We start from the raw sequence: 19,022 nt of genomic DNA on the forward strand, positions 1-19,022 counted from the left end.
ATCAGTATGCCCAAGCAGAAACTTTTCAAAATGCTGAATCCCCAAAGCAGACTCACCATCTTTGGAAAATGTTGCTTTTGTCTTCCTGCTTCAGAAAGGTGATATTTCCAGGTAAAGATTTCTTACTGTGCTTGCTGACTAAAGAATGCTTAAGGACAAGTGTGAGTTCTTAGCCACTTCTCCCCCTGTTGCTCCTCTGAAAAGATTTGTTATTTGAGAGCCTTTGCCTTGACATCAGAGCTGGTCTTTGGCTCAGCCCACAGGGAGGGGCAGGGACTAGGAAAACCAAACAGGTATATTGAAAATGTGTTCTTTTGATAATGGCAAAGTTAAACCACAAGAGGGAAGTCTGCAGGAAGGAAAGCTCAGATAAGAAAAAAGGGTAAAGTGAGCAACAACAACAAATCTTTAGAACTCAAAGGGCAGCAACACAACAATGGCACCAGCATTCAAACCAAGCTCAATGATAAAATCCATTTAAACTCCCTTGAATGGTTGTGATCCAGACTGCGCACCATGGATAAAAGAAAATCACTTTATATTTTAACAATTGATCATTGTTCCCTTCGGAATGTTTGTTTTAATATAACACAAAGTCACAACAGAAGGAAAATAGAAATGATGTAAGTAAAAATAAAGGCATGTAATTGCGGTATGGGTTCAGCTCACAGTGAGTGATCCCTTACCTAAAGTCACCTGAAAGAAGGTTCTGTAGAAAATACTTGCTGCCCCGCTGGAGGTTCAACTTGGAGTTGAACTGTTAATTCCCCCTCATAGCCACCAAGGATCTTCTGTCCTCCTAGATTTACCCAATCTCTTTTTGTTTGTGCCTTTTACCTAAACCATACCAGAAAGCACCCAGGATCACTTCCATATTTACCAGATTATACTGAATTACTTGCCATGTATGTACCTGTATGGCTGTCTCACTAGGCTGTCAGCTCCTTGAGGGCAGGAACTGTGGCTCATTCACTTGGCTTCCTCAGGGCTCAGCATGGTTCCTGACTTAAGGGCAATCAGTAAAGATTTGCACCACTTTTGGAGTAATGAATGAATTCTACAAAAATTTCATGCCATCATTGTAAAGCAACTCAGTATTTACTGTGAGAGATGTGACTCTGCACACAAATTGAAATCATGTCTATAAGAAGTAAATTTTTCATAGGATTAGTATCAGAAAGTTAATTATAGCTAACATTTACACAGCGCTTTTACTGGACCAGGCACGGTGATACATGTTAACTAATTTAATCTTCACAAGCACCCTTGTGAAGGTCGATAGTCACCATTTCCTACTTTATCAATGAGGATGTTAAAATACTGACAGGCTAAATTAAATTCAGACTTATTGATTTAAATGCTGTCCTTAACCTTTATTACTTGTACGATTTTAATCTCTCTGTACCTCAGTTTTCTCATATATCAAGTGGGTATAAGAGGGATGATTTCTCATGGTGCTTTTGTGAGGATTGCGTTAAGGCACAAAAGGTCTGTGTTTGGCACAGATGAAGTGCTGAGCAGGTTGGGAGGCAGAGTTTATAGAGAAGAGTGCTGGGGTGGACAATTTGTATCACCATCCCAAACACAACAGAGGGGAACATCAGGAAGAGAATGGCCCTTAGGACTTTTCCTTCCTGTAAGGAAAGTCAAAAGCATCAACTATTTGGCTTAGGCATAATAGATGCCCTCCTGGATCTCCACATTGTACTCAAATCAAAAGCATGCTTCCGCCAAAACCAAAGCTTTCAGGGCAGATAGGCTCAGAGGTCACACTCAAGATGAGGAACTGGCTGGGAAGGCCCACTGCTGGCCGATGCACTGAGTGGCCATCACGCACACTGTGCTGAAACGCAATGGCTGAGGCCAAGATTTGGGCTGCACAATTGCTTACAAGTGTTGCATCAATTTTATCAAAAGATCTAAAAACACATACTATTCTAAACACAAAAAGGCAAATGTACATAAACTGGGAAGAGCTTATACTTGTATTGATCATAAACCTGGATTCCTGTCAAATTTCTGAAATTAACCATTCTTTGATTCAATTGATAGTTATTGAGCAGTAATTATGCACCAGATACTGTTCTAGGAGCTTGGATCACACAGTGTACAAGGTCCTCACCTTCTTGGGGCTTGCAGTCTATCAAGTATTTCCACAGCCACATTCCTTGTCCAAACTACCACCATTTCTTTTTCTTTTCTTTTTTAAAAATATTTATTTATTTTTTAGTTGGACCAATATCTTTACTTATTTATTTTTATGTGGTGCTGAGGATCGAACCCAGGTGTTAGGCGAGCGCTCGATCACTGAGCCACAACCCCAGCCCAAACTACCACCATTTCTTATCTGGAAGGCTGCAGGAACCTCCTACCTTCTAATCTGGATCTCCTTCTATCCAGACTCCACACAGCAGCCAAAGCAAATTCCAGAGAACAATATTTTGACAAATTGAATTTTAACGATTAAATTGTCTTTTATTAGCAATTCATGAATTGGACAGCATCCCATCTACAAAATAACTCTGCTGGGCATGGCAGAACAGATGATTTTTATAAAGTAGCTTGAGCAGGATCAAAGAAATAACAGAATATATAAAAGATATTGGCTAATGTAAGGTTATTTCAGGTTACTTCCATTGTAAGAACTAAAGTAGAGGGGGACTTTCTTATCATGTTGGCTCAGGTTGACTGATGGTTTTGATTATTTGTTGTGATTTTTTTTTTGAAAACCTTATCTTTTGGGATATTTTCTTATTTTGTTTGATTTCTTTTAAGTTTGGGTCTGATTATGTGACATTTAACACAAATGACTCCATTTTGGAATGGCTATTGGGGACTAGTGTAGGAGCTCAGATACGGGTCTTATTGATGATTGGACAGTTTGTGTTTCATGGAGTTAAAGAATGAACACAGGGAGCAGCTGGGTAATTTAAGCCTAGCAGGATTTATTTTAAAAAGTGATAGAGGGGCTGGGTTTGTGGTCAGTGGTGGAGCACTTGTCTGTGTGTGAGGTACTGGTTTTGATCTTCAGCACCACATAAAAATAAATAAATAAGTAAAAAAAAAAAAAAGTGACAGAGGACAGACTTCCCTGGAGAGAAGGGGACTTTCAGAGCCCAAAAGCATGTGGGAGGGATGCGACTCGCCTTTTTTATAGCCCTCAGAACTTCTGTCTTTCATTGATCTTCATCTTTCCTTTCTTTCCCTATATGTGACTAGGAACACAAACACGAAAGTTTTTTGTTTTTTTTTTTTTTAATTTTTGGAAAAATAACCACCAGCAACTCTTTTGTTCTTTCTTTGGAAAACTATTCGTCATCCTCTAAACTCTCGTGGTTTTTACCCATGTCAACTGCCTGATTTGAAAAACAGTTGTTAGCCCATTTTCTCATTACTAGATCCTCCTTATTCTTACCTACACTGACTACCTCACCTTCTCCCCTGGGTCAATGTATAAATTTTATTTTACACAATATTTTATAAATGTAAGCCATTTTGTGTCACTTCTCTATTTAATTCTCTCCATGCTTAGAATACCATTAAACTTCATGGTCTTCATATAATATTTGACCTCTGCCTTTTCTGCCACTGTCAACCATACCACCTTTCTGTTCCTCTCACAAGTCAAGCTAGTTCCTTCTGGGATTCACACTTGCTGTAGCCTCCACCTGAAATGCTCCTCACTGTTTTGACACACAGCAAAATTCCTTTGTCTCATTTAGGCCTTAGCTAAAATGTCATGTCCTTGCAGAGATGTTCCCTGACTTTTCAAAATAAATGATCCCTTCTTGGGCTGGAGTTGTAGCTCAGTGGTCGAGTGTTTGCCTAGCACATGTGAGGTACTGGGGTCCATCCTCAACACTACATAAAAAATAAAGGTTAAATTCTTAAAAAAAGAAAAGTCCCTTCTCCCATCCATGGTCACTTTTGGTCATTACTTGGTATATTTTTCTTAATCTCATTAATCTTCTTTTGAAATCATCATCTTCATTTATTTTCTTTTTATTGTCTCCATGTTCCCCACTAAAATATAATCCATAATAGCGAGGACCTTGCCTGTCTTGTTTTCTGGAATGATGTCAGATGTAGGCCAGGGACTTAATAAGCCCTTGGTGAATGAATGAATATCTATTTGGGAAACTCTTCTCTCTGAACATGGATTTCTTCACTTATAAAATGAGGGGGCTGACTTGGAGCCTCTGTGGTGCCATCCCACTTGCTGTGAGTCTAAGCAGACTTCTACAAAGGTCTCAAAGGAAATGGCCTCATGTTCCAGGATGTGGATGACAAATCCCCATTTAGCTTGGTCTGAGATCTCAGAGATCCCAACTCTATTTCCCTCAGACCTCTGTGTTCCAGCCCACACCATCCCAGCCTTTCAGGTTGTCCTCTTGTGTCTACTGTCCATTCATGTCCTTGACCTTTCTTTTTGCTGCTTTTCTCTGGGTCCATTACATGATTAAAATGAAACAGCAAGAAGAGGATAACATGATTCCAGATTCAAACTGACAATCACTTGAATGAAGACACTATTTTTGTATCATTTCTAGTGTCTTCATGATGTTGGTGAACTTGAACAAAACCTGCCCACTGCATCAGCACCTTGTCTCCTGCAGGGTAAAGTGGTCCTAGAATTAAATGTTAGGTATAAGTTACATGACAGCTGCTTCACTGAGCACTTCCACAAAAACTGTCAAATTAAATGACCACAGGATCCCCATGAAGTAGGTCCTTCATAGTCACAGGTTCCCATCCCAGACTCAACAAACTGCAAATAAAAATATTAGGAAAAAATGGCTGTATTGAACATGCACAGATCTTTTCTTGCCATTATTTCCAGAACAATACAGTAAAACAACTATTTACATAGCATTTACATTGTATTAGTTATCATAAGCAATTTAGAGATGCTTTAAAGTATGTAGAGTCAGGTACGGTGGTATGGATGTGTAGTCCCCATGCTCAGAGGCTGATTAAGAGGATTGCTTGAGCCCAGGAGTTTTGACACCAGTCTGGGCAACATAGCAAGACCCAGTCTAAAAGAAAGAGGGAAAGAAAAAGAAAGAAAGAGAGAGAGAGAGAGAAGTGAATGAAGGAAGGAAGAATATGGGGCAGTGTGCACAGGTTATATGCAAGTATTATACCATTCTTTATATGAAATTTGAGCATCCATAGACTTTGGTATCCATTGAGGGATCCTAAAACCAACCCCTGCAGATACCGAAAGACAACAACATTCATTTTACAGTAAAAAACCCTGAAACTATGAAAGATGAAAAACTTGTAGAGGTTGTAAGTGGAGAATAAAAAAGTTAGATTTCCACCTAGCTTAAGACCCCATTCGTTGAGTGAGTACAATAATTTCCAGTTTATTTTACTCAGTGCTTGAACTATTCAGTGCTTGCCTGGAATAAACTTTCTCTGTAGTGTGTCTAAACTTTATGCAGGCTGGTTGCCTTGTCACTAGATGTCAGCTCTCTAAGTCAGATGCCAGAATTCCTGTACACACCAAAGCAGTGAATACATATTTGTTGAATAATCCAACAAATGAATACAAAAGAATTTCAAACTAGAGGTTTTTTAAAAATATTTTTTAGTTGTCAATGGATATTTATTTATTTACTTACATGTGGTGCTGAGAATCAAATCCAGGGCCTCACACATGCTAGGCATGCGTTCTTCCACTGAGTTACAACCCCAGCTTGAAGTTTTTAGCTTTTGCATCCCTCTTATTCCCCTTTACACAGATGCTCAGACATCTTACACTGAGACTCGCAAGGTGATGTTAGGATTCTACAAGTGCAGGGAAGCTGTGCAGAGCTGCAGTATCAGAGGTAAGTGACTCCTGTCAGGCTGTTACTAGCACAACTGCCAGACAGGTTAGAGCTAATAAAGTTCTGACCCATAGATAAAGTGTATGATCTCAACACCTTGGATTTGTTTATTATATTATTCATGGCTTCTTTCCAAAGACAACTACATCCTAAATTCTGACCACATCCTCTGTACTGCTGGTTCTGTAGAGTTAGGTAACAAGACACAACTGTACTCCTGAGGCTCTGGTGCATCCCTCCTTTGTTTTTCATTAATAAGAATGAAGTTGAATGCTTATTTTTACAATGTGTCCTGCCAGGAAAAGAAGACATAAGGAGAAGCCTAGGCAATTTTACAAGGTTAGAGAAAAGCGATGCTCCCATAGTTTATTCTGGGTCCAGGCAGGCAGGTTGCAAGATTACCTTACATTCACTTTTCATTCTCTAATTAAAACCCACAATGATATTCAACTTAATTCACCCTCCATATCATGACATCTTAAAGATGTTAGAAAACCAACTCAAATTGAATCTAACTTTCCATAATGAGCTTCAACTTTAAGGAATTTAATGTTGCAATGTGAGGTTTTCCTCTTCTCCCACTTCATCTTCACATACTGATCAAATATAGAAGCCAGGAGGCAAGAAAGATAGATCTCAAATAGGTATTCAGTCTTTGATTTAGGCCACAAACTGCTCAGAAAGTGGCCTGGGGTTTCCTGAATGTCATCACCATGAACGTATTGTTCCTGGTTTCCCAAGAACAATGGAGTTGAGGAAAGTCTCTTGAGTTATAAATTGCAGGATTCACTCACTGGGTTAAGAAAGCTTGATGGGCTCATTGGTCTGTATTACAGTTTGCAATATATTTTTAAAAAGTCTTAATCCTTGAACTAATCCTTACTCAAATGGTTCCTGCCTTTTCCAAGTCTTCTTTGGCAAAACTGCCTGTCAAAGATCAGTGCTGTGTTTACACTGCTTTTTTCATCAACTGACAAAATGATGCCAGTATGCTGCTGTATTTTGATCAACATTCCTGTTCCCAAGAACTGGCTTTGCCTGGCTGAGGCACTCCACTTCTTTAGAAATTATTGAAGAACCACATTCCAAAGAGATTTACTTAGAACATTTCTCCCTTAGATCTTTCTACAAAAAGTAATCATTAGAATTATTACTCTGCTGATGAGATGTTCCACACATACACACACATGAGTAAGATCTCATTCAGAAGAACTTACTAAGTTTGGTCTTAAATGTAATTACATTTATTTACCAAGACATATTCCTGTGAAGCACTACTAGAGTGATTCTATCAGAAAATCTGTACCTGGGGAGAAATGAAGTAATACTGGCAGTACAAATGCATGCATCTACTGCAAATTACATAACTTATTTATGGAAACCTGACTTAGTATATAAGAAATTTTTTCAGAAATTTTTCTGGTAATGTTATTGTTCTATGTTATTATTTGACATCATTATTCAGATTCTAGTAGCTAAATTCTTCTTTCTCAATCTCAAAAACAAACACAACTTGTGATCACTCTTTGCAATGTATTATGAAACACTTTATCATGGAATCTCAATGGATTTTGGAGAAAAGGCCTAAATGAAGCTTTGTCACACAATACAAATGATAATATACCATTGGAGGATATTATGTACTTTGAATATGTCTCTGTGCATCATGAATTGGTTCAAAATAATTGTACTCAGTATAAACAACCAACCAATCTCTTGAAAATGAATAGAAATGTTAATGCAGTGATGCCAGGTGCATTTTATAGAAGAAAAGTAGAAATGAATAGAACTATTTACTTGGTATATGTATCTGGGTGTGTCCTACTCTTTATTAACAATGACCTTACATTTTAAAAGTCAATATTTTTTCAGCTTTGAGTCATTTTGCTCCTGTTAGCAAAAATATTTGTTTTCTTTGGGTTGGACAAAGAAATGTCTGGCATAGGAAAAGAAATCTTGATATCTGATTCGCACTGTTTTGTTTTATTTAAAATCATCCTGGTACCTCTATTCTCTTTACCATCATTCAAAAACAGGATTAAAGTCACAGAAGCAATGAATTAAGCATGGTAGTCTGAGAGGACGGACGACTTTTCTAGCATACTGGCAACCCAGGATGTGGTGGGAGCCTGTTCTGCTCATAGTAAAATAGTCGTGGATAATTGCTATGCTTTAGGTCACGGGATCCCCCCTGCCCCTGCTTTTTTCTTTCTTTTTTTTTTTTTTTTTGCACTCCTAGCCCTAATCAACTGACCTGAGGATTCTTGCTTGACCCAAAAACTAAACATAAGCAAGAATGCTGCCCAGCTGATGAGCTCTATTTTGAAGTGTGACTGACAATTAATTCACGTCTTTCCTGTTGGTGTGTCTTGAAATCATAATGACAAGTAAGACAAACTACAGTGACACAGAGGCTGTGAAACACAGTGAAAGGCACTGAGCAGTTCCATGTGATGACTGGCACCAGAATGCTGCTGTATTTTGATCAGCATTCCTGTTCCCAAGAACTGGCTTTGTCCAGCTCAGGCTGTTTCCTTTCTCTCTCTTGTACCCTCATCATAAAGTGCCATCTACATTTGTAGTAAAGTAATGTATGTTCCTCATCACCTAAAAGAGCATAACTAAAATGCCCAGCCATAAGTAACAATGTAGGAATTCTTACACAGGGAATTCCTAACATGGGGACAAGAAATTTCAAGTATCAACAAAATTGAGGGTTTTTTTTTTTTTGCCACTTAAAAGTTCTTTGAAGTTAAGTTTTGAAAATTATGAACATATAATTATACAAGATGCAGAAGACTTGGAAATTACATAAAAGTTTGAAGGAGAAAAATTATTCATAATCCCCGGAAGATCAGAGATACTGCTTTCATGCTCTTTCTCACTCTGTGTGTGTGTGTGTGTGTGTGTGTGTGTGTGTGTCCAACTGTTTAAAAAAGGGGTAACAGGACTAGGAATCTGCCCATCTCCGTTTTTAGCTGAGGTATGAAAGCAAGAGATTCCAGATATTCAAGTGAGTTGTGAAAAGACCAGTAAGAAGAACTTCCTTGCTTGAATTTACAAAAACAAAGCCAAAGCAGTCCTGTTAAGAGTTAAGAATTGTAATGCATTCCACTGTCACATATAAATTTTTTCAAAAAATTAATTTAAAAAAAAAGAGTTACAAGTCCCTTTCCCCAGAGTGGGTCAGGAGAGTGGAGACAGAGGGAGGATTTGTAAGGAGATTTTCTTTAGAGAGAGAGTCTTTAACATTACTACCGAAAGAGCATAATTGTGTCCCTTATGCTGTGGGGGAAAGGCAGACTGGTTTCAGACTCCTGCCTGAGAAGTTTGAGTTTGAAAACTGGGGCTGGCCAGCTGCTCAGCTTGCAGAGTGGAGTGCACAGCTCACTGGTGGGCAGTCTTCATTTCCAGGGTGTCTCAGGCAAAAATGGCATGTTTCCCATGTACAAGACATGGGGGCCACAGGATTGGCTGAGGAGACATGGGATTCTCACAGTTCATGTCTTTTAAAGCCAGTTTCAGGGGTAAAAGAAAGAGGTTGTGGGTAAATCACTGGGTTCCTAGCAGAAAGCAGAAGAGAGCTTATCATCTGCATCAAAAGATCTTCACTACAGGGCCTGGCCAAGGGCCATCTCTGAGAAAACCACACAAATACACACAAGACAAGAGGCACATTTAAACATCAGCCCAACCATTCCAGCCAGGAGAGGGCTTTTCAGTATATACCTCCCCTCCAAACTAGTACTTGTCTTCCCACTGACCCCCATCCACTTCAGCCTTGGAGTGGTTAAAACCAATCACTGATGAGAAGAGAGGAAGAGGCTTACAAGGAAAAGGAGAAGGATGGATCCCTCCTCACTATTATAGGCAACTCAAGCAAGTGGTGGCTGTGGGAGAGGAATACGGAATCCTCTGAATAAGACTGGAATTAACCGGGGACTGGACATTCTAATTATCCCATTGAAGTGGGCTGTGCTTTTTGTGTTAAAGTGACCAGAGGACTTTTATTATATAAGAGTGAGAAGAAAGGTCATGGGAACACCCTTGTTCTTATTCAGTGGCATTTAAAGGAAAAGTAGGACACAAAACTAAAGATACTTTCTGATTATATTCCACGAGTCCCATTTGAACAACATGTCAGTTACATAAGTATGGGTTTTTTAATGTAATTTTTTTTAGATGAAATCTTCCTATGTTCCCAGGCTGGCTAAATCTTCCTGCCTTAGCCTCCCAAGTTGCCAGGGTATAGGCACATATCACCCTTGTATGCATTTTTTTTTTTTTTGGTACTGGTGATTGAACTGAGGGGGCACTTTACCACTGAGCTGTATCCCTAACCCTTTCTATTTTGTATTTTAAGACAAGGTCTCACAAAGTTGCTGAGTCTGGTCTTGAACTTGTGATCCTCCTGCCTCCTGAGCTGCTGGAATTACAGGCATGCACCACTATGCTTGGCATCCTTGTATACATTTTTTTAAAAAACGCTTACATAGTAGACTGTTGTGTAGCTAGCCTACAGTTCTCGTTTAACATTATAGCTAAGAATGCTGTGCTACAATATTCTACCATTGCATCTCTGTTAATAGATATACCTACTCCAGTACCATGGTGATCAGATGTTATTATTATTGGTATAAAGCTATTTCCAATTTTCAGTCAAAATGTTGAAGTGAACTCAGTTCAAAACTGGCATTTGTGTACATCTGTGATTAATTATGTAGAACAAATTTCTTTGAAGTGGACTTGCCAGGACAAGGGATGAACATGTTTTAATAACTTATAAAATACAGTACCAAATTATTCTGGAGAAAAGTTGTACCTTTTTTGCCTCATAAGAAAGCCCATTCTTGGGCTGGGGTTGTGGCTCAGTGGTAGAGTGCTAACCTTGCAGGTGTAAGACTCTGGGTTCGATCCTCAGCACCACATAAAAATAAATAAGTGAAATAAAGAAAAAGAAAGAAAGCCCATTCTTCCATGCCTTTGGCCACATTAATTATTAGTATTCTTTTTAATCTTTGCAAATTTGATTGACCAAAAAAAAAGTTTCTCTCTCTCTCTCTCTCTCTCTCTCTCTCTCTCTCTCTCTCTCTCTCTCTTTGGATTTCTTTGATTATTAGAGAGTTGAACATTATTACATGTGTTCTCTGGATATGAGCAGTTTTGTAACCTTTGCCTATTCCTTTAACCTAGGTGTCATTGAACATATTGGTTCTGTGATGTTCAAGGTGAAGCACCAAAAGCACAGCAGGGTTGGAAACGCTACACATATGCCTCAGCCTATAACTCACAGCCTGGTCTACATGTCACTAAGCAGGGCTCAGCTTGGTCATGACGGCATACTAGAGACCAGTGCTGGATGCTGCCTTTGGTATGCTCTATTTCTTGGTTGTTGGCCTCTTCTTGCTCTTGCCTCCATTCAGGCTGCTGTGATAAATTCAAAGAGAGGTATAATGCAGCCTAACTACACAGACAAGAGTGCTAGAGACACTATCACTGTCCTCATCTTTTCTAGCTAATTGCCCCAGACTGGCGTGGGAACACAAAATCACTGTCTGTGCCGATGTGAGGTGCTGGGCCTGGTTGGTAGGTCTGATCAAGCGATGGATTCTAGTCCTTTGTTACCCGGGCTGGTCAAATAACATCTATATCTCATTTTCCTCATTTGTGAAACTCAATTCTTCATGACGAGTCCTCTGCTTTCCTATTTGGACTGTTGCCCATTGCTCCCTCATTTAAACCCTAAGTGCCAACCATTCCAAACTCTTTGCCATGCCTCCAGGCAATTTTCTTAATTTCTTTTTTGATTGCAATGTCCCTTCTACACATCCTTTGTTCCATGACCCAACTCAGTGCTTTAGCACCTAGCCAAAAGGTTGAAAAATGTCTTTTTGAGTGAAACAACACAATTCAACCATGATGAGCTTTCAAATTTATAAGGATGATATAAAGACATGTTAGGAAATTTAGGATCTACTGGTAGAAAAAAAGATATATTCAAGGTAGCTGGGATGAAACACAGGACATGATAGAACATGTATAATAGAAAACCCAGACTTTTGATTTACAATCAAGATAAATTCTAGGGGCTGGGGATGTGGCTCAAGTGGTAGAGCGCTCACCTAGCATGCGTGAGGCACTGGGTTCGATTCTCAGAACCACATAAAAGTAAAATAAAGATATTGTGTCCACCTAAAACTAAAAAATAAATATTTAAAAAAAGATAAATTCTAGTTAAGGGCTGGAAAAGCATTTGTGGAGATGTGTCTTAAAAGACAGAACTAGACTTTAGAGGAGTCTAAAGTCCATTAGGGTAAATCTGAGATCATCATTGTTCATCAATAGTGATGCTCATTCCCCAGTGAACACATGAATGATCTGGAAGATAACTTTGATGTGTACCTGAAGGGTGAGTGAAGGTCATCATGGGCATATAGGATAATCTGAGTAAAGGAAGGAAATAGGAGAGAAAATTACTTAGCTTTGTTTTGTTTGTGGTAAGCCGCCTACAGAGTTTTTATTTGTTAGTCTTACATCTGAAAAACTGTCCAAATTTACTCATAGAATCTAATCATTCTCTAGTAATATTTTTTTTAGTGATTCATAATACTGTGATTTTATTTTAATCAAAAGACTCATTTCTAATAGAAAACTCATTCAAAATACATTGCATTTATCTCTAGGTTCAATTTGGTGATATAGGTGTCTGCCCGACTTAGTAACCTAACAAAGAATATCTTCATCTAGTCAGAAGTCATATTTTTATTGCCACGCTGGGTTATTAGGCTATGAACAAGAGCCCCCAAAATTGAAATTCTCTCAATTCCTTGATAAATACAGAAGAGAAATTTCAATACTCAGATCATGTAAGCTTTCTGGAGGCTTCCTACACACTCACGTAAAGGACAAAGCCTGAAGGGGAAACTAAAGGTTTCTTTTTGTGGCCTCTGCCCATCACTCACTCATTCAGAGCACCAGCGCACGGCACAGTTGCTCCCCTAGGCAACAGGTTCAACTGAAAGCCAGAAATATAGAGAAATGAAGCCACAAGCCCTTAAACCATATTTCTTTTTCAATCCTAAATTATTTTGTGCCTCTATTCTATTTTAAATTTACAAGATTTAAAAATAAAATGAAAGCAGTTAAACTAAGCTCATTCTCTGTATGCCGGGTTGTTAAAAATTAGTGAGCATTCAGTAAAAGTTACTGAAGGGGAACAGATTGCTGAGGAGAGGGAATGTAGGCCAGCAGGCTCCAGGGCCAGCCAGCGGTTACCACAACGAGCAAACACCAGTCTTTCCTTCAGGACTTTAGTTTCCAATATTGACATGAATGGTTTTCTGAATTGAAGATGCACATATTCCAACTATGAATCGGAATTCATGTAAATTATGAATTCATATATATTCAAGAGTTTGTTATGTAGAATTGATTCAATGGAAGGGTTAACAATCCATAACTGCAAGTCATCCCACTTTGCTACATCATTCCACTCTTCAAGGTGAGTCTCTTCATGAAAGGCTTTCCTAGCAAGTACAGGTCCTATCCATTTTTCACTCCCCAACCCGACTTTGCTACTGTCTGTGCCACCCATTAGGCCCTTAGTCATGTGTAGGCTCGTAATATTGTTAAAATTCTCATATCCTGTCCTCCCAATAGGTTATAAATTTCTAGAACCCTATACTTTGCATTTATCATAGCAGATTGCATATCTCCCACAAATAGTAGGTCCTCCAAATATTTGTCAGGTGTCTCTTATTTTGATATGAATGAAAACATCACTCATACTGATCCCGCAAAATTTGGGATTTATTTAAGATGTTCAATTCATGATAAACTTGGAAAGAACAACTCTTTCCTTTATCATTTTGCCTTGCTGAAGAGACCATTTTTAGCCTTATTGCTTTGACCCCCAAAGTGCATGTTCAATATATTTAAACAAATTCTGGAATAATGGCCAAATGATCTTCCAGGGGGCTTCATGCTGGTGCATAGCAGCTTACCTGGTATGTGTTGGGTAGAATGACGGCTGTGCCTCAGTGGCTCTGGACAAGCTTCAAAACCAAGATCCACAGTGCCCTAAGCTGGCAGGAAGAGCACATTGAAGTGAGGGGACCCTCCTACTCACTGAAGGTGAAGTACACTTCTGCTGATCCTCTATTAAAGGGGAGGGCGCTGCTAAAAAGCTGGCTTGTTGCTGACCGGGAAGGAGAAATAGCCACTTGAAATGAAGTGTCCTGTTTTTTTTATTTTTGTTTTTGAGTGGGGAGTCTTAATAATCAGTCGGCCTTAATTATTTTTGCTTGGAAGTGGAGAAAGATAAAGCTCCTGACCAAAGTACAAAGCTGACAGGGAGGAAATGAGAGCACCTGTATTTTCCTCTGGTTCACTGGGCACCTTCTGCCTAGCAGGCTGTTCTCCATGGCTCACCTATGTGGTGGCTTCTGTGGGCCAATTAGTCCCCTCCTCTACGGTCAGGTGGCTGCTTTCAGTTTCTCCCCCAGAAGTCCTTCACCAGGCCATCTGGAGCTGAGGAACAGTTCCAAGAAGCTTGCCAGAGTTCTACTTTGAAATCTGCCCACTTTGCCCCTCACCCCCATTCTTGGTCACAGGCCTAAAACCTGACTTCAGTTGCCAAGAAATAATCCACATTAAGAAAAATGTCTCTAAATACATTAAAGAGGATAGAGGAATTAGAATCCTTTAATATTCAGATATTATACCTCACACTGGACTCAAGAGTAATCCATTTAGATTCACCAGCTTCTGAAGCCAGAAACCTGAATTCCTACAAAGTATCCTTTCTCCCTCTTCCTATACCTATCAGTCACTAAATCCTGCTAATCTGACTTTCCAAATATTTCTTGAATCTCTCACTGACTTCTTTATTCCTAGTCAAGATCCCCACTTTAGTCCATTTTGTCTTGCTATAACAGAACATCACAGATTCGTTAATTTATAAAGAAAAAACCTGTTTTTTCTCATGGCTTTGGAAGCTGGGAAGTCTAAGAGCATCGTGTCGGCATCTGGTAAGGGCTTCATGCTGTGTCGTCCATGGCAAAAGCAGAAGGGCAGGAGAACACCAGAGAGCAAACAGCAGGCAAGGGATGGGGGTACAGACTTGCTCACATACCAAGTCCACTGTCATGATAACTAACCTACCCCTGGAGTAACGACATTCAGACATGCATGCGGGCAGAGCCTTCATGGCCTAAATATCTTACTAGACTCCACCTTCCAACACTATTGCACTGGGGGATATTTCCAATATACGACCTTTGGGGGACACATTAAGCCCCTATCCCTCTAACCCAGACTTCACTCAAAGACACCCGCCTAAGAAGAAAAATTGACTCTGTTTCTCTGTTGCTCTAAATATTTCAATGGCTCCTTCTCACTCCCAGCTTTGTCAAGCCCTGGGTCCTGGGCACGGTCCACAGGCCTCCATCGCCTACCTTTTCTCCCCCTTGCTCATGCCATTGCCTCTCATTGCCCGTCCATGTGACCCTAGTGCTATCCACTGTGAACGGAGCCTGCCTGTAACCACATTTTTTATGACTTTGTGCCTTACCTAGTGCTACTCACCATTCAAGATGAGGTGTGCCCTTCTCACCTTCATTCACACCTTGTCTCCCCTGAGACTCAGTTCAGGCATCATCTCCCCCAGCATGGGGTTAAATGGCATGGAAAAACTGTAGAGAACATTTTGTGTCTCTGCTACTATGTACATAGTAAGAGCTCAAAAATATCTGTTAAATGAGTGCTGATGAACAGAGGTGTTACTGAATCATGATCCAGAAAAAGTCTATCCCTTGGTGTTCTTATTATAGAGAGGAACACAGAGGTACCCGACCTCTGAGGCACTGAGAAGAAGGATCTGTAGCAGTAATAGCTTACAGTGCTCCAGATGGAGGACTGGCTCATACCTGGCAACTCCAAGAGAAGGAGGTAAAATTGCAATGTTATTCCCAACACTTAATTTTGATGGCTGGCTGACCTACAGTCAAAAACTCCTGATGACTACCTGCTTCCCAGGAAGAAAGTCATACCCAAGCTGAAAAAGGAGCCTGGACCTGGCTTCCCTCCTGGAATGACCCTAAGCCAGGAGATGTAAGATCTGCCATCTTTAGGGAGCTGCTCCTGTGAGTGCCTGCATGGCCTCACAGATGGAGCTCAGGTAAGCTGTGAACAGAAAAGCGTTTTTTGTCTGTACCACTCAAACCACAAACCATCACTGTTGTGTTAGAACATGGTTTGGAAATTGTGGCATTTACATAATTGTGAGCTAATTTTTAGACACACACCAAAAAAATTATACACTTAGGTGTTGTTTTGTTCCTGTGAACACTCCTCAAGGCTCTGAGAGGCCCAGAACAAAGTTAAAAGTTGACAGGTTGGGGAAGTGGAATGGTAGCTGGGGAGGAAGCTGGAATCAGAGCTCGGTGGAACTGGATGAGGGTGGGGTCTGGTGTGGCTTTGAAGGTGGAGACAGCTACCCTGGAGCAAATATGTTACTCATAAACCCTTTAAAGACTTTTGCCTGGATGGCAGTGGCAAAGCAATTAAACAGCTGTGGATAGACATGACCTAATTTATTGGCCTTTTCTGTTGCCTTCTCTGGAGCCAGAGCTATACTGTGACCTATAAGTAAGAATGAGTTTTGGAGGCTGAGAAGGGAGATTACTGAGGATAGGGGGAACTGATGTCATTAAGGAGGAAGAGGTACCTGGAAGCGGACCAGAGAATGGAGGGGAGGCCCTGCATTTCCTTACATAGTTTCCTGTGAGACGGAGAAGCCATTGCCAGAATCCTCTCTACTAGTTTTTTTCTACATTGAGGAATAAACTACCTATAACCAGTATTACAGGACAACTTTCAGCAAGCAGAGCTCCTACTCAGCCTCTGGTGATCCCAAAGGGAGCTTCAAAGGACAAGCTCAAGGGCAAATGCTATATCTCGGTCAGCACGTTAGAACTACTCTCAGACATGCACAATCCCCAAAGTTATTTTTATATGCCTTAATGGCATCTCGGAGAAAAGAAGAGAATGAACATGATAGCAATTTTAAAAATATGCATTGAACAACCCACTCAACAGCCAATGTGAAGAAATTCTGACTATAGTGGGATCAAGGAAGACAGTTCATATGACCAGGTTCTAATCAGCTTGTGGCCATTCCAGCATTTGTGTTGATAGTAACCCACACTCAGTGGGCAGAAAAATAAAACAAAAACAACAAAAGTAAAAAGTGATTCTTCCAGTTGCCAGACTAAACAGCTCCAGGGACAGGAGGTTCTTTGATCCTGCCAAGTAGTTTTAAAATGGGAAAGTACTGGAAACAAGGTTCATTACATTTGTCAAACATAATCTTCTTGATTGTGCTTTGCTAGGACCCAAGGTTTTTCCCTCCCAAATCACAAGCTTTCTTGAAAGATCAGCTGTGCCTCAATTCATGCAAAGGAGTGGATCATAGAAAAAAATGGAACAAGTGGGGTCCACAACCCAAGTGCCCAGGCAGCCAGGGTGGGATCCTTAGTGCACATGACATCATCTGTGGAGCTTTAAAAATCAATACCATACCACTCTGGTCACAGAGCAATTAAGCTAAAATGGCTTGGGGTATCCTGGAGTGGGGAGACTGGCATTGGTAATTTTATTTAAATAAATACTTTTTGGTACTAGGGATTGAACTCCGGGGGTGTTTACCACTGAGCTACATCCCCAATGCTTTTTTTAACTTCTAATTTTGGTCTTGTTAAGTTGCTGAGGGTCTCACTAAGTTATCCAGGCTGACCCCAAACTTGGGGATCCTCATGCGTCAATCTCTTCAATTGCTGGAATTACAGGCGTGTACCACTACACCAGCTTGGCACTGGCTGTTTTGAGAGTTCCCCAGATGGTTGTAATTTCAGTCAAGGTTGGGAATACCTGTCTAAGCACAGCCTGTGGCCTGAGATCTTTCATCAGAGATGCTGGGTAGATGCTTCAGATGTGCATTAGCTTTTGTGCACAGGTGGGTACGCAGAGAGGAGAAGCAAAGCAAGTACAGAGAAAGCAACTGCACAACTCCCACTGGTAGAGGTATCTTGGCAATATGCCACACTAGCATTACATCGCTGTAGTGAAACTGAACAGACTGTAGTCCCTGCACAGAAAGCACTAAGCTTTCTCCAGGAGATGTTACAGACTGGATATTTGGTTCTAGGGCAGCCCATCCCCAGGCTGGCCAGAGATGCATCAGGATGGCCATCACCATCAGGATCTGGACCAGGTAAAGAATGTAGCATGTAAAGGAATCAAAGGCATGCTGGGAGGAGGACAGTGTGGGCTGGGAGAGATGAGCAAGTGAGTAGCTGGTCCTTAGAGGTGTCTTGGTTCCCCAAATTCTTCATATTCCAGTTTAAGTATAGGCATAACCTTTCCACAAGGCCCCCTCAACACTCAAAGACCTTGACTCCCACATGCATGAGAAAGCCTGATCACATCCCTTTCTGGTAAGAAAACTGAGAAAGTTGCAAGGCAGAGAGATGCAGCAACAGAGAGACACAAGGGAGAATAGGGCAACTCCCAAAGTGCAGAAGCAAGAGAAAGAAAGTGTAAAGGAGCAAAAGGGGTCAGAGCACTAATATAGGACAACAGAAAGAGAAATTCCTGAGAATTTTCAGGCAAAGAAGCAATACATAAATGGGCAGTGAGAAAATGCAGAGTCTAAAGGATGATAGAAGAAGCTGGACAAGGTGGTGCATGCCTGTAATCCCAGTGGCTTGGGAGGCTGAGGCAGGAGGATTGCCAGTTCAAAGCTGGCCTCAGCAACTTCTCGAGACCCTGTCTCAAAATAAAAAATAAAAGTGTGTGTGTGCGGGGGTGGCTGGGGAATTGGCTCAGTTATTAAGCACCCTTGGGTTAAGCACCCTTTAACACCCTGATACCTAAGTAAATAAATAAATATAAAGGTTGACCTAAGAGAACAAGAGATGGAAGAGGAAAGAGGAGGACAAGTGACCGTTCTTCCCCTACTTTGCTCTGTGCTGCCAGAAGATGACCCCTGTAAGCTGCATTTCCCAGGTTCTCACAACCTGTCCATCTACTTTCAACTGGGTTCCGCCAGAACTGGCAGGAGATTAGAGAACAAGAAGAGGAAGGTGGGTATTTTTTTTCTCCTCCCTAAAGCTCTTGCAGAACTTCTGG

The 19,022-nt window shown here is 40.6% G+C and overlaps 1 protein-coding gene across 4 annotated transcripts in view; it reads right to left on the reverse strand.

The window, feature by feature from the left end:
* The window catches only part of Exph5 (exophilin 5), a 74,364-nt gene that overhangs the window by 37,672 nt on the left and 17,670 nt on the right, over window positions 1–19,022 (reverse strand). The window contains exon 1 of one of the 4 annotated variants that reach the window (XM_040285163.2): window positions 13,838–14,228. The exons of 2 other annotated variants lie outside the window; for them this stretch is intronic. The gene's annotated coding sequence lies outside the window, so the exon portion shown is untranslated. Of the gene's footprint in view, window positions 1–56; window positions 230–13,837; window positions 14,229–19,022 lie in introns of those variants that run through there. One more of the 4 variants, XM_040285162.2, reaches the window with a different exon arrangement.

Source organism: Ictidomys tridecemlineatus, chromosome 4 (genome assembly GCF_052094955.1).
Source record: "Ictidomys tridecemlineatus isolate mIctTri1 chromosome 4, mIctTri1.hap1, whole genome shotgun sequence".
Taxonomy (NCBI): domain Eukaryota; kingdom Metazoa; phylum Chordata; class Mammalia; order Rodentia; family Sciuridae; genus Ictidomys; species Ictidomys tridecemlineatus.